Source organism: Rhinatrema bivittatum, chromosome 11, assembly GCF_901001135.1.
Source record: "Rhinatrema bivittatum chromosome 11, aRhiBiv1.1, whole genome shotgun sequence".
Classification (NCBI taxonomy): Eukaryota; Metazoa; Chordata; class Amphibia; order Gymnophiona; family Rhinatrematidae; genus Rhinatrema; species Rhinatrema bivittatum.
This window is the reverse complement of record NC_042625.1, coordinates 10372789-10389983: the sequence shown is the minus strand read 5'-3', so window position 1 is coordinate 10389983 and position 17195 is coordinate 10372789. Positions and strand designations below refer to the sequence as shown.

Here is a 17195-nt window from a genome sequence, read left to right as displayed (position 1 = left end):
ATCTAACAACCTAGAAAATACCCTCAAACTAGCAGCTACCTATATCAAAAACATAAAGAACCTTCTAAATCAAATGAGCCTATGCCTCAACATGGGACAAGACAGAATACATTCTGCTTGAAAGAAAAAACTCCAAAGAACACACCTACAACACCATGGTATTAGATGTAACATCATCAAACCAAAAGAACACCTCAAAGATCTAGGAATATGGATTGACCCTGAATTGAACCTCAAACATCACAGCTATGAAAATTAAAGAAGGCGTCAACAAATTACTGATCCTTAAACACCTAAAACCCCTTCTTGACCCACCAGACTTCAGAACCATTCTCCAATCCCTGATCTTCACAAGCTTCGACTACTTCAATGCCCTATTCATTGGACTCCGCAAAACTACCACACGCCCACTCCAAATTCTTCAAAATGCCACCGCAAGAATTCTAATCAGTCACAAAATATTCAAACACATCACACCAACACTAAAAGAACTTCACTGGCTACCCATCGAAAAACGGATAGAATACAAAACACTAACGATCCTACATAAATAAATGACCAACATTGAATTCACCACCCTAAAGAACATTCTTCAACAACATAAACCCCGACGAAACACAAGATCCACAAACAAAGCTCTATTTGCAATACCCCCAGTCTCATCCGCCAAACTAACCAATACAAGACAGAGAGCTTTATCAATAGTGGGACCCCAGCTATGGAACTCACTACCAGAATACCTAAGGATGCAAAACAATTCAAAAATATTCAAAAAAATCACTAAAAACATGGATATTTCAACAAGCCTACAAAGATGGCATTGGTTAAACTACACAGACACATGAGACTCAGAAACACAATCACATGCATAGCACCAAACACTTCTTTCACCTTAGGGTTTGAAGTTAATTGTACTGTCTATCTTTGTTCATATCAAGATCTTAATGTACTACCTTCAAACTAGCATACATTACACCCACTGTTATTAATATTATATTGATGTTCAACTACAACTTAATATCTACTGCTTACACTGTTATAACGGTTACTTTATTGCCACTGTTATTAATGTTATACTGTATACTTGCTTACACTATTATGACTGTTATTCTGGTATCACTACTACTAACGTTATACTGTAAAAGTTGTTGCAAATATAAACCGGAGTGAAGGCTTGTACCAAACCTTGGTATAGAAAACTCACAAATAAATAAATGAATAAATAACTCCTGTCCCTGTCCAAGCAATAATGAGCTGCGAAGATATGGAGAGAACGCCAAGTTGCAGCCTTGCAGACCTCTTCCGTGGAAACTGCATGCAGGTGGTCCATAGTAGTGGCCATGGCCCTAACAGAATGAGATGTGACGTGGCCCACCAGTTGCAGCCCCACCTGGTCATAGCAGAAGGCGATGCATTCTGCTAGCCAGGTGGAAAGAGTCTGCTTGTAACAGCCATCCCCAGAGTCTATGGCCTGCTGTCTGGTCCAGGTAGAAGGCCAAGGCCCTTTTACAATCCAGTGTGTGCAGCGCCCTTTCTTCTGGGTTGGAATGAGGCCTGGGGAAAAAAGTGGGCAGGACAATGGACTGGTTAAGGTGGAATTCTGTAATCACTTTCGGCAGGAACTTAGGGTGTGCGCGCAGGACCATGGAAGAACCTTGTGTAGGGTGGAAAAGTCACCAGGGCCAATATCCCTCCTATTCTCCAGGAATTCAAATTCTGCACTCAAGGTTGGATGAAATTACTCAAAATGTCTTATCTATATATTGTTATACCCCCTGCAAATGTTGCCGTTAATACTATGCAAGAAAGATGTTAAGACACCACAGAAGATTTGTTCAAGATTTGTATGGCAGAAACGTAAGGCTGATGGTGCCTCCTTTTGAGGGAGGTTGGGGCTTCCCTAATATACGATATTACAATATCACTAGTCCTTTATATGTGTTGGGAGACTGGTTATTTGGTAGTACCTCATTTACAGATGTAGGCGCAGAGGAATGTTTTGCTTATTCCTATGGTTTAAGTTTTTTGCTTCATGTGGGTGTTAGGGATATACCAGATTATCTTGATACTAATAATGTGATTTGTGAGGCAGCTATTACTGCTTACTTGGGAAATTTTACCTTGGTTGCCTATGTGTGGGAACCCAAGGTTTCCGCCGAGTGCGTTGAATAAAATTTTATACAATTATTCCAACCTGGCCAAATGTTGTTTAATGATTTCATTGACTATCAAAATAAAAAGACATTTTCCTTTCAGTACTATTAAGACCATTTCAAATTTCAGGCAAAAGAGTTTTTTGCAATATTTTCAACTTGCTAGCTTTATCTCCAAACAGATTAACAGTAAGTCGATTTCTCATTCTTCAGGTCCATTCCAAAGACTGCTTGATTTATACAAAGGGAGAAAACAGTCAGCTAGTTTGAACAAATACCTTCACTCAATTACTACTTATAGGATGCTATCAACCTTAGCTACAGTGTGGACTACTATTTTCAGAGCAGAACTGGAAGACTATTATTTGTCTGACAGTTTGATTATACTAAATAGAAATATACCCTCAATATTGATCAGGGAAGAGCACATGAGAGTTATACATACACTAATAATTTTCTCCCATAGGGCACATCAAACGAAGTTAATTGATAGTCCGGGGTGTCTGAAGTGCCCTGAACTTTGGTCTGAGGGACTGTCCACTCATATAGAAGTTCTGGGAAGAGGTCAGGCAATTTTTCTCTGAAAACTTGCAGATTCATGGTCCAGCGCAGTCAGCGTTTTGGGAATACTTTCTGATGAAATAGACTAACAATTGGGAAACTGCATCTTTTATAAAGGGACCATGTATTGCTAGAAGGTGTATCCTGGCAAAGTGGGTTATTAGGGAAGCTCCCACAATGACTTTCTGGCTTTCAGAGATGCTTGAGCTCCTAATGATGGACTTTAAATCTTGGTGTCTTAGGTCCAAAGGGAAGAAGAGTCTAATGTTCCCTAAGATCTGGAGTGTGTTTATAGAAACATTGCCTTCCTCTGTAAAAGGTAAGATTCCTCTTCGCACTGGGTGATATTTCAGGTACTATTAACATATCAAATATTAGTGATAACATTGCTCAAGAGTAAAGTTATATTTCTGGGGTATTAATTACTATTTCTAGTCTTGATAGGGTGGCTCTTATTCAGTAGGAGAGAGAAGAGTGGGAATAGGGGAATATAGGAGGGGGGAATTTTTCTATTTTCTTTTAAATCTTTCTGTGTTGAACTGCATTATTGACTTTAATTGTTGAGCTACATGATTGTAACTGAAATGTTTTGCTGTTTTTTCCTATCATATAAAATGAATAAAGAAATTATACAAAAAAACCAGGACTGATGACCTGGTTCCTAACAAGGAGATACAGTATCCCATGGAATTATTTACAAAACTAATTATTCAGCCTGTAAACCTGGAAAGCCACTTGTTTTTTCATTCACCAAAAAAAATCTGCATTCACCAAGGTACAAGGGAGGAAGAAAGTTAAATATTTTCCAGCTTAGTTGACTGATCTCTTTCTACATATCTGTCATAGCACAAGAAAATATGAGAAAATAAGGCTGTTTCACTGGAGCATAATATAATTTGACTCTGGAAAGTGCCTAGATATTTGCTAAATGGCCAGACAGCTATGACCTATAAACCATTTTCAGGTTAGCCTTTCTGTCAAATGATTACTCACAGAATGAAAAAGGGTTTTCCCAGAGCCTGTGTATTACAGATGTATTCTTAAACTCACTTATGCCCTTCAGCTAATTTTCTGAAAATGAGAATTCTGACATAGTGTTCTATGCAGTACAAAATTCAGTCCACTTCACACAACTCATCCCTTGCTCATATCTGCTCAGGCTTCCTCTAATTCTGCTTATCCTTAACACATTCGCAGTTCACTTACCGCTTTGATGTTCCTTTCTTTTGTAATCTGTTAATTGCAATAAAATGCCATTCTCTAATCAACATCTCACTGAAATGCAACTTTTGCATTAGGTCTTTAATTTCCAGTTCTAGAATAACTATATTGCATATCACATGTGGGGAAAACCAATCTGATACAGTAATTTACCTTTCACTGTAGTTATTGTATGTTATATTGTATATAGAAAGGTAAAAATAAGAACTGCAAGAGTGAATTAATTAAAAACAAGACCAAAGTATTCAGTGTATATAGCACTGTTATATGTAAAACTGAATCATGGGGACTATGGGATCTATTTACTAACCAGCGTTAATGTGTCAATGTATGTTAAATGCCAGGATATTTAACATACACAATATAGGTAATGTGTCAATCACTTTGTTTTAAGCGATTTATCTTCAAATAAATAACCAAAGGGCAAATTTTAAAAGCCCTATGAATGGCAAATCTGGAGATACACGTGTGACTGGGACGTGTGCAGGCCACACGGATTTTAAGAGGCCCACAGCCACGCATGTATTTCCCAGTATGTGCACTGGAAAGGTTTTACAAATAGGGGCAGGCCAGGGCGGGGCATGGGTGGAGCATAGGTGGGCCAGAACATTAAGTCAGTGTTGCTCACAACTGTGTAACTTGCTGCTGCTATGGACTGCGAGTAAGTAGTAAAATAAAAAAATTTAGGATAGTTGGCAAGGTTTTACAGGTTGGGGCTCATAGGGTAAAAGGGAGGAAGGTTAGGTAGGGGTTTAGGAAGTCCGCTCCTTTACTGAGGTGAACTGGGAGGGAACAGGGAATAGGCCCTAATGCGTCACCACGCGCAGCTACTAAAATCCCCCCACATGCGCGTGTCGATATAAAATCATGCGTTCATGTGCACGCGGGTAGCGGATTTTATAACATGCGTGCATGTTATAAAATTGGCACGTCCATGTGCGTGCACCGACAAACATGCACGTATGGGCGCCCGCATGTGGCTTAAAGTCTACCTTTAAATAAATAAATGCTTACTGAGATTATTTAAAAATTTGGGCAAATTCGGGAAAAATTTAATGAGCTGCACTGCATACAAAACAGCTTATTAATATAAAAAATGCTTAATGCAGATTGCATTAGCTTGTTCTGTGTAGAGAAACTGGAGCCTCATGCTGCTGTTTTATTCAATTTAAAATGAAAACTGCAACTTTACAAGAGCACAGCAGGATAACTGGCCAGAAACGTATTTAGAGAAACTCAAAACCTTTATGAGTGAACTTATTCATGTTTGTAACTCAGCCCTTTCAGTGACACAACAGAGGTGATTCAACAAAGAATTTAAAGCATTTAGCAGGAGCAAAGCCAGTCAATTTTATTATATTAAAATAAGATAAAAAAAAAGGAACAAAGAGGTTACTATTCCATGCTAATGTATATTTTCATCCCCCATGGTTACTAGATATATTTGATTTGGTACTGAAGGCTAGTGATAGCAACATAAAGATACAAAACCTGACCTGAGCATTCCATTGCAAGCCATTCTCACTTCAAGCAAGTCACTCAACCTCCGCCTATTCAAGTATCTACTTTAAGCTCTTTAAGGTAAGGTGTATATAACTATATGACTTATTTATGATAGAGACATGCTTGATTGGTTGGTATTCTCACAGGATATTTCAGTGTCACAATTTATGTTGCTGTGACTTTTTCCATTATCTGAAATGCATTTAAGTACCTCGAGACAGATATACCCAGTGATTAATAGGGGGGGAAATAATAAGAAATGTGTCCTATCCTTCAGTGCATTATCTATATTTTATTCCATCAAGAACTTCACTACAGTTTCATGCTTTTGATGTAAGTGCTTGATTTGTTGTGTTTTTGTTTTATCATTTTTGTGTATGGTTATTTTTGTAGAACTAGTGTATGAGGATTTTTGATCAAACAACTTTCTGAATTTTTTTTGCTAAACTCTGTAATAAACTGTTCTATAAAAGCCCTGTCACTGCATATCTCATTAACTAACAAAAAAAAAAAAGTCCAATGGAAATACAAAGAAAAAAAGGAAAAGGTCTTGTCTGAGATGGCAGTTACTTGAGTAATGTCACTAATGTTTTTGTTTTGCTTTGTTTTTTAAACCTCTTGGGAAATCTTGTAATTAGCTTTAAAGTTTTTTACCAGGAGTTTCCTTTGTCAGACAGCTTGCATTTAATTGCTTTCATTTTTCCTTCTCCTAATCACTTATGGATATGTTTGATCCTTGTAAAATGTTTTTTTTTTCTCATTTGAATATCACTGCAGATGTCTCAACCGGGAACATATTAGACATGTATGCTGGCGATGCCTATCGGTTCTCCAAGATTCGCAGTCAAATCCAGCACCCTCGCCTCCTCCTGTAATCCACACCTTTATTTGCATGAAGAAAGAATGGCCACTTGTTTCCAAACAAATGCAATCAATTTTGATGATATAAGGAAATTAAAAATAATAATCTAAAATAGCTATTTCAAATTATCACCTCAGGTAATTGATCTCTGTAATTTAACTCACTCCTCCCTTTTCCAGCTTGGCATGAAATATTCATTTAACTTGCTAATTTCATCTAATATCCTAATAATAAAAAGTTAATTCTATCCAGGCATTCAAATGTGACCTTGACCAAGGTTGAATGCAGCTCCTAAAAACAGCATTTTTTTAATCCCACAAAAACGGGCAATTTTTACTTTGAAACCAGTAAAACCAAGGCTTAGTCACAATCAGACTCTATCATCTTTTTATATTAATCTGTAAAACTACAAAAATCTCTTAAATCTAGAAAATACTGGTGATCATAATGCAGTTTCTAGTAGGCAGATGATCACATTAAGTACACCGTTATAGCTGGCATTTGGGTTGCTTATGTCAGCATTATGGCTCCAACAGTGAATACCAAACTCCCCTCTTCCCAAAAGATATTTCTTCTTAAACCAAATTAGCGATCAGTGGAAATCAAATAAACATTGGGGTGAATTTTCAAAACTTGACGTGTGTAAAAAACTGGTGTATACGTGCGTAAGTAGCCTCTACTCCTGTAATCCATCTTTTATAAAAGTCGAAAATATGCACGTATTTTCACTCTCATGCACACACATTTGTGATGTTCTGGGGTGGGTCCAACACTTACGCTTGTACATTTGCCAACTCAGTCGCATTTTTTTACACCTGCTAATTATCTGGTGAATGTGATATTAAACATGTTTATTGTGTAGTGCTGAGTGCTGACTGGGTGGGGCGATTCAGGCTGAAGAACTAGGAAGACCTGGAGAAAGACTGGGTGAACTAGTGGACTAATTAGTAAACTAGTTATTTTCATTTACATGTGCATGTTTTGAAATTCTCCAACTTATGCAAGTAAGTCTGACTTTACTTTTGTATGTAAAATATACACAAGTATATTTTTAAAATAGGTAGGAAAAGTATGCACATTCAATGCATTGCATGTATACACTAAAGGATACTTGCATATATGTGTCTGGGTTATATCTGCATATTTTACCTTTGATGAATTATGTCCACTGTCTTTAATGTTTATTTGTTCTTTGTGTATAGGCAATATCTAAATTCTAATAAACATAAACATATATCTGCATGGGCCATATACCCGTATACATGCCAATACATGTGTTTGAAAGATGTCCTCACTATTAGCTCTCTAGTAATAAATGTTCACAGCCTCCATCAGCATAAAAAACATGAACAATTGGTCTCTGGCCCACTGTTACCTTTTAAACAAGAAAGCACAAATATGTACATTAGTATTAACAGTAGAGACTGTTTTTCCTCTGTCGGTTTCTGCCCTTATCATAACCAGCAGGCCTCAAGTTTTTCATAACACAGCTGACCTATGGCATGCAAGGACTATCCTAGTGGTACTCACGAGGTACAACATAGTTCCAATTTGAAATGAAGTCCCACTGGCAAGCAACAACCCATTATTCTGCATAATTATCATTTGTGGAACCAATTTTGAAAAGCTTTACACCTACTAAGTAAAAATAAGTGTTCATCCAATTTAGCCTATACTTTTTAACATTCTCCATTATCTCGAGTAAAGAAAACAGATAAAGGGGCTATCTCAGCTTTGAGTAGGACAGATTTAAATGCTGCCCATGGGCAACACTAAAATACTGTGTACAATTCTGGTCGCCACATCTCAAAAAAGGTATAATTGCGATCGAGAAGGTATAGAGAAGGGCGACCAAAATGATAAAGGGGATGGAACAGCTCCCCTATGAGGAAAGACTAAAGAGGTTAGGACTGTTCAGCTTGGAGAAGAGACAGCTGAGGGGGGATATGATAGAGGTGTTTAAAATCATGAGAGGTCTAGAACGGGTAGATGTGAATCGGTTTTTTACTCTTTCGGATAATAGAAAGACTAGGGGGCACTCCATGAAGTTAGCATGGGGCACATTTAAAACTAATCGGAGAAAGTTCTTTTTCACGCAACGAACAAAGGATGTGGTTAGTGCAGTTAGTGTAGCTGTGTTTAAAAAAGGATTGGATAAGTTCTTGGAGGAGAAGCCCATTACCTCCTATTAATTAAGTTGATTTAGAAAATAGCCACTGCTATTACTAGCAACAGTAACATGGAATAGACTTAGTTTTTGGGTACTTGCCAGGTTCTTATGGCCTGGATTGGCCACTGTTGGAAACAGGATGCTGGGCTTGATGGACCCTTGGTCTGACCCAGTATGCCATGTTCTTATGTTCTCAGAAGAGGAAAAATCTTTAATAATTGATTATTATGATCTTAATTTCAGAGATTTCTTTGAGGTGTCCTCTAACCCAGGTCTTCCAAAACCTGTCCTGGTAACCCCACTGCCAGTCAGGTTTTCAGGATATCTGCATGAATAAGCATTGAAATAAATATGCATACATTACAGAACAAGAAAATGCATGTTTTTCTCATATATATATATATATTCTGGGTAATTTTAAAAGGAATGCGCATCGGCACATGAGTGGAGAGATGCTGCAATTTTAAATTGTGCTCACAAGTACGTGTATATCATTGTCCACCTCCTGAGTGTATTTTGACTAGGGTTTTAGCGACTTTTATGCGAGTATGCAAGCGGATTATAAAATATGCTCACGCAAGGGAAAATGTTTTTCAAAGTAGTCCACCAGCTTGCCCAGTTCATATCAAGGTCTTTAAAACCCCTCTACGTTCTTCATCCTGCAAGCCTCCCACTTGACCCTGAACCCTCATGCTGTGCCAAACACCCTAAAACTCGAGATATCCAGACTTGCTCTTCATCAGAATCAGAAGTAAAATTACACAGGTAACAAGCTGATGCGCCATGGTCAGCTATTTTTAAAATGCGGACTTATGTGCATAAGTCTTGGCCCACCCAAGGACACCCATGTACCGCCCCTTTTCTGCCCCCCCCCCCTCCTTCTTCTTGATGCACTCATGGGTATGTATGAGCATACTTCGCAGCTTCTTAAAATGCGCATTGCTCATGTGAGGCCCGCAACACACGTATGTGGCCGTTTTGCACAAGTAACACTTTTAAAATCGACCTGATTGTGGATAACCTACAAACCCATCTGGTTGTATGGTCACCAGGACAGTTTGGGAAGCTGGTCAGATTAAAGGGGCAGTCAAACATAATAAGGAACAAGAATTGGGGCTGATGGATGTTTAGAGGGGGAGATTCCCATGTAGAAGAGATTACACTTACTATGCCACTGTGCATAATTCTTATAGCTGCCTGGATCTCTGCTTATGTTCAGAGGTCTTACCACACAAAGTTACAGATGCTGATCTTCTGATCTGCCATATATCAGCCCATAGTCCAAATGTGATGGCCATAAACAAACCCTAACAGCAGAGCATGATTGACAGCTTAACCTCTTAGTCTTAGGCCACAGAGAATTCACAGATATGATTATCTAGGTGATTAAAGAGTGTAAAGAAATTCGTGCTGCAGAGGTCCATAATCCAGTGGTTCTTTGGAAGGCTCTTAAAGTGGTTCTAAGGAGCAAAATTATAGGATTCACTGGTCACTTTAAACAGACCAGAATGGCTAGGGAAAATTCACTAGAAAGAGAAATTAAATTGGAGCCGCAGCATAAACATAGTTGTTCCAAACAAAATTAATAACATGCCAGTGTGAGCCTGAGATGTTGCAAACAGACCAGCTTGAGAAATCCATGCATTTTATTTGCCAAAACTTCTATGAGCATGGTAACAAAACAGGAAAATTATTGACTAGTCTCTTAAAAACACAAATTAGAAGTACATTGATCACCTCTATTCACACTACAAATGGGAGAGTGTGTAGTAACCTCCAGGATACTAATGATGCCTTTAGGTCTTACTTTGCAAATTTATAAGCAGGGAATGATTCTTGTACTCAGGAGGCTCTAGATAAGTATTTGGAAACAGTGAATTTACCTAAAATGACTTGAGCAAAATGAGAAATTGAGAGCTTCTATTGCACCTACTGAGTTGTAAAGTGTGGTTACACTTCTCCCAATCGGTAAGAGCCCCGGCAGTTTTCATGTGGATTTCTATAAGAAATTTTTCTTGGACATGGTTCTTCTAATGTGTTTAAGCATTTAAGAGAACATCCGACCATTCCACACAGATTGACAGAAGCTACTATTGTACAGTTACACAAAAAAGGAAGGGATGAACTGGATCCTTCCTTTTAAAATGCAGATATCAAAATATTGGCAAAGGTATTGCAATTAAGACTCAGGTATATAATACCTCAGTTGGTCAGGGAAGATCAAATGGGCTTTGTCAAGGGTCTTTCATATTATTTCTTTGGCTCAGAGGCATATCCAGGCCTTTTGGCATCATTGTTCACTGAGGCTAAGTTGGCCCTTCCTATTTACAGTGGTCCAATCTTATGTTTTCAACCAGGAATTTCAGAGTTGGATCTGGGCACTGTATTCGCAGCCCACAGCGAGGGTGCTGATTAATGGTTTTTTTGTCTGGCCCATTCCAGATTAGGCAAGACACGAGACAGGATTGCCCTCTGTTCCCCCTTCTTTGTGATTTATCTATTGAAGTGCTTTGGTTGGATAAGATCATCACTAGTTTCTCATTCGATGGTAAGTCTCACAAGATCTCTTTGCGTGCAGATGATGTGTTACTGTTTTTATCTCAATTTAATAAGTCTGTTCCTCGGCTGTCAGTGTCTGGCTATAAGATCAACTACCAAAATTCCAAGCTGTTTTTTTTAGTGGGGGAACTGATGAACCTTCCTTACCAGAGTGTTTGTCACACTTTCAGCTGGCCAGGGAAGGGGTTCAAATATTTGGGAATCTTATTCTTAACGAAGTGGTCTGATATTTATAAAACAAATTATGTGTCTGTGTGCAATAAGGTTTTTGAGGATTTGCAGAAAAGGTGTAGGCTCATGATTTTGTGGGCGGGATGAATTGGAATTCTAAAGATGAACATACTGTCAAGGCTGTTATAGTTATCCCAGCATTTACCCTATCAAGCTGCCTGTGAAATTCTTTGATAACCTCTTTTCTGCAAGTTCAGTATATGTTATAGTCTAGCCCAATCACTGCACATACGGTCAAGATATGACATATGCTATGTAAGTATTTGGCTATTCCTCTGGGCATGCATACACCTCTAGCAGTGCTGAATGATAACCCTAATATTTCTACTGCCATGTTGTAATGGCTGCAGGAATAGTGAACCCTTGATGTTGTGGTGTGATTGACATCACCTAGCAAGCAAGCGCACTAGGCTCACACCACCAGCTGGCAGACAAGCCCTATGATGGAGCTTTGCCTATATCAGCTGCCTCCCCTGCAGGTGGAGCACTTGAGTTCTGGTGGACACAGGTCTTAGGTGGAACCCTGGGGCATGCCAAGAATGAGAGTTCAAAGTCAGGCGGTGGTTGGGGCACACTGCAGGCATGGTGGGCAATCCAGAGGTCAGGACAGGTGGTAGACAAGGCAAGGTCATGTCCAAAGCAGAAGGTAAGGTCCAGGCAATGATCAGGAAAGGTCAAGGTCCAAGCCAGTCAGAATCTGAGTAGTTAAGCCAAGGAGGATGGGATGAGGCAGGGACCATGAACAAGACAAGACAACAGACAGGGTAAGACATGGACGAGGCAAGGGCAAGGCACAGAAAAGGCAAGAGCACAATAAAGACAGGACTGCCGGAAAAGCAACTTGCACTGAGGCAAAAGGCACACAGAAGACCTTTTGTTGAGGTGTCTGAAGGGCATCCAGGGTTGGCTTAAGTAATGTGAGTTCGCTGACATCATCAGGTTGCGCCAAGGGCTGTTTCCTGCCGCAAGGCCCTTAAGACTGAAGCAAGTGCATGTGTGTGTGTGCCCTAGGAGGTGGCATGGTACAGAGACTGGAGAAATGGTGGCATTCTGGATGCCACATCTCGGTGCAGGTCAGTGGCGTGTAGCCACATAGAAGGGCCATCACATCTTGGCAGTCGATGGGGGTGAGTGAGATGGCTTATGAGGCCAACCTGTGAGCGAGCCGCCGGTTATAACATACATTCCATCCTGAGATTGATTGGTGGAATATGAGGGTTGAGATTTCTTGGACAAAAGTGGGATGAGGCAAGTTGACATGTTTTTGAAGAGAGAATTTGCTTTGAGGGAAGAGTCAAGGGAAATATTTGATAGGATCAGGGCTTACCTATCCAAGTCGGGGGAAAATACCCATGAGTGGAGCAAGTATTATTGCAAGTAGAGGAACGGTGTAAGATTATATACCCACTGTATTGAGCTATCACTTTAAACTTATGAGGAGTGGGAGCCCATGATTGCCTTGATAAATCAATGGAATGAAGAGTTTTGGTTGCATCTCACACAGAGGGACTGGGTAGGAATTTAGAAAAGAGTGCATATAAAGTCTCTATATGCTGTTGGAGAGTTGAGATAATGTATAGGTTGGTATGGAAAACTTATAGATGCCCATTTTTTATGCTAAATTTTTCCCGCTAGCATCCAGACTTTGCTGGCAAGGGGTATGGGGAAGTGGGAGCATATATAAATGTATGGTCAAGTGCTTTAGTGGAAAATTTCTGGAATATAGTCGAATCCAGGATGGACGAAATCTTGGGCCAGCCTGTGCACCTCCTGCCAGTGATGTGCTTATTGAGGATATGGGAGGACACGAGCATCAGTGCAAATTGTATAACCATCTAATCCATGCAGCATGTTTCACAATTGCCATTCACTGGAAATTAGCTCCACTGATTCGCCATTGGTATAAACAAGTGCATGATATAGTGCTAATAGAGAAATTAACCTTGCTCAAGCATAAAGGGTTTTTTTAATGATAAGATTTGAGGCCCCTACTGGCAATATCTGGAGACGAGAATTATTGATCCTGAGGGGAGATGAGTATTTATGTACTGGTAATGGGAGGTTGGATTATAGTTAATCATATGTGATGAATGCACTATTGCTTATATTATGGGGTCATAATAGAATGGATGCATACACTTTGTACATATATTATATGTAATGTACATTATCAGGAGCCTTTGTTGTTTTGTCTGCTTGTTCTATAAATAAAGAGTTTAAAAAAATTTTATGGACAAATTAGCTGACTAGATGAGCCATATGATTTTTTTCTGCCATCATATTTCTATATTTCTAGTGCGTAGTAGTGATCAAAAAAGCAAACAAAATGTTAGGCATTCTTAGGAAAGGAATGGAGAATAAAACAGAGCATGTCATAATATGTCTGTAACGTTCCATGGTGAGACCGCACCTAGAGTACTGCCTGCAATTCTGGTCACCACATCTCAAAAAATATATAGTGGAACTGGAAAAGGTACAAAGAAGGGTGACCCAAATGATAAAGGGGATGGAACGACTTTCCTATGAGGAAAGGCTAAAGAGTTTAGAACTGTTCAGCTTGAAGAAGAGACTGCTGAAGAGGGCTATGATAGAGGCCTATAAAAAATCATGAATGAAATAGAATGGGTAAATGTGGATTCATTATTTACTCTTTCAAAAAAAGTTCAAAGATTATGGGACAATCCATGAAGTTAGTAAATAGCACATTTAGAACAAATCGCAGAACATTCTTTTTCATTCAACGCACAAGAAAGCTCAGGAATTTATTGCCAGAGGATGTGCTAAAGGTGTTAGCTTAGCTGGTTATAAACTGTTATTAACCAAGTAGACATGGGGAAGACGTTATTTATCTCTGTGTATTAGCAGCATGGGATCTATTTATTGTTTGGGATCTTGCCAGATACTCATGACCTGGATTGGCCACATTTGGAAACAGAAAACAGGGCTTGATGGACCCAGTAAGACATTTCTTATGTTATGTTGTTAGAGGAACAACTAGTGAATTTGGAGAGAATACAGGCATTTTCCTCCTCTTTGATTTCAGAAAAGGAAGAAAGGGTAGTAGGGTCATGATTGTGGAGTTTAATTATCAAAATCTCAAGATGTGGGGGTCCTATGGAACTGAAAATATATTGGGTCGAGGGGCACAAAATAAAGTTTGCATAGGTCCCTAATACGCTTCATACTTGAACTGGCCCTGTAAACCTTTGCCCAGGCATTTGGCCTCCAATGGACATACTGGACAATACTGAAAGCATGGCATGACAAGAGCAAGAAAAATCACAGGATCAGACCTGCTATGTACTACTGTGGAAGGATCTTTGATTTGGTAAATTGCTGTCATATATTTGAAAATTACTTTATTAAATTGAATAATTGAATTAGCTGCTTCTATCACTATCAATTGATATAACTAATAGCATAGTTAGCTTGATAATGAAACCCCTGAGGTTTTTGTGTTAAAAGTCAAAAAACATTTTTTCTGAGGAGGCAGGACTGGGGGTGGAGTTACAGTATCAGTAAGAATTGCACCCTTTGCAAACAGGTCTGGTTTCCCAGGTAATCAAGCTAAGTAAATTAACCTGTTTCTCAGACCAAGTTCATGCAAATACAGCTCATGAATATTCATTATGGATATCCCAAAAACCAGCTCGGCCAACAGAAGGGTATTGGCGCTTAACTAAACCCAGCAGAGCTGATCTAGTTGGTGCCTGCAATTGAGCCCGTGTGTGTGTGGATTACTGTTTTGCCATGGATCGTGAATGGCATTGCTAGCTGAAACTGCCTCAATTCATTTTACCATTGCATTTCACTAAGCATTTCAATGCAAATATTTCTTACTTATTTCCTACTGGCATAATATTTTCCACCAGCTGATGTGGAGGCTTTGAGAAAAAAAACAAAACAGTTTATCCTTTTGGAGATGAGATGAACTTCTTTAACAGACAGGAAAGTGACGTTGTCTTCTTAAAGCAAAGGACAGCCAGCTAAGCTTCAAGAAAGCAACCAAGTAGGTGCTTTTCCTTTTACCACAACATTTAAATCTAACATTAGTATAACATCATCTAAGGTGAAACATTAATCTATCATGCTTTTCATAATCTTTGGCCTGATTGCTTAATATTTTTTCTGCTAGGCAAAGACAGTTGTTCATGTAATTATCAAGCCTTGTGTAATGGGGATAATCTTTTTGGTCTTTTGCATTTGTTGATTTATGATCTTGGACCTTTTGCTTGAAATATACGTATTCAAAGAACAGGGGGAAAATACTGTACACAGCTGTATTCTGTCTAGCACCAAATCCATCTAACAGCTTGCATTTCTCTATTCCATAGTGTGATTCTGCTCTCTAGTGGTAACACTCATCTAGCAGCTGCGTATCAAGGACCTGGGATTTAACACACTTGTGAAAAACCCAGGGCTTGTTTTAGGAAGGCAAGAGTCATCATTAGAGAAAGAAAGGAAGGGACAGGGGGACTCATTATACAAATCATAAATGGGCCTGGAGACAATGAATTAATTATAAAGACAGCTTGTTACAGCAGATTTATACAATTACAGTATGCAAGAATTGCCATAAGGAATGAGACGGCTGTGGGGGGAGGGGTTCTTTTAAAGAGTAGCGGTGATGTGAATTATTGTAAAATGCCTATTTACATAAAATAGTGGATGACCTGCTGAATAGGAAGGGTTCTGCATGATGTCCCAGAATAACAGTATGTAAACAGCTGTAAAGATCTAACATTTTGTTATTATATAAAGTACCACAGGAAATGTTTCCCCATAGCCTGCCGTGACAGTCCAACTGCAAATGCTGACACTACCAAAATATAGTCAAGGGGGAAGTAAATCAGTGGAGCAGTCCTATTGGTTGAATGCATTATAATGCAAATAGGATCTCAAAATTGGACTACCCTAGGTTAGACATTTTCCCAATGGACTACTAAGTGTCAAATGGGGCACTGAAGTGCCTAACACACAATCCAGGCACCAGACTACTTTGATTCCATGAAACACCATCTGGTACATGGCAAACAATAAGGTCCCAAACTACCAAACTGCAATGCCATACAATTTTGCATCCTAGAGGACTATATTTAGTCTGCACAATTAAAAACAAAAATAAAAAGGTTATGTCTTGCATGTAAAGATGTATCTATCTATATATATGCCCGATTTCATTCAAAACGAAACTTAAAACATGGCTGTTCACACAAGCCTTCTCTTAATGGACACCCTACAAACAGCACATCTATGCTCTCCTTTGTCACAGATATGCCCCTTCCTCCTCCTTCTTTCGTACCCGGATATTTTATAGACCTTAAGATTAAACTATTGTCTAAGCTTCCGCCCCTTCCTCCTCCTTCTTCGTACCCGCAATTTTATAGACCTAAAGATTAAGCTATGATCTAAGCTTGCTACATTCGTTCCTATGTTAAACTGTGTTATGTTACACTTAACTATGTTACTATTTATTATGTTAATCGTATGCTTTTGCTCTCTACTCTCCCACCCTGTAAATCCCCTGTTCATTGTAACTTTATCTTCCTAGTTAATCGGTTACCCCTTGTTTCAATGTAAACCGGTACGATAAGACACTAGTCTTGAGTATCGGTATATCAAAAGTATTTTAAATAAATAAATAAAATAAATATATATATATATATATTTTTTTTTTTTTAAAGTACTGAATTTATAGACTGTGTGTTCAGCTATCTCCCCAGGAAAGAATACAAACAAAAAATTAATGAATTAAAACGACTTGACTTTATGTTTGCAATTAAAATCTGTCCTTCCTGGTGGCTGTCTTCACGATTTTGCAGTTTCATACACAGAAAAGTGAACACATATAGGTGGTAATTTAAAAACCTTTCACACTGGGACAAAGACTGCACATACTTTTAGTCTGTTTTGCACCAATTCTCACAGTGAAAGA

The 17195-nt window shown here is 38.8% G+C and overlaps 1 protein-coding gene and 1 long non-coding RNA gene across 3 annotated transcripts in view; one reads left to right on the top strand and one right to left on the bottom strand.

The window, feature by feature from the left end:
• Positions 1–17195, bottom strand: part of TTC28 (tetratricopeptide repeat domain 28) — a 2190403-nt gene that overhangs the window by 120424 nt on the left and 2052784 nt on the right. The window lies entirely within an intron of this gene.
• On the top strand, positions 5386–15263 carry LOC115073559. The gene is made up of 4 exons (XR_003852048.1): positions 5386–5516; positions 6216–6437; positions 10913–11018; positions 15133–15263. It is a non-coding gene; the product is annotated as an uncharacterized LOC115073559 (long non-coding RNA).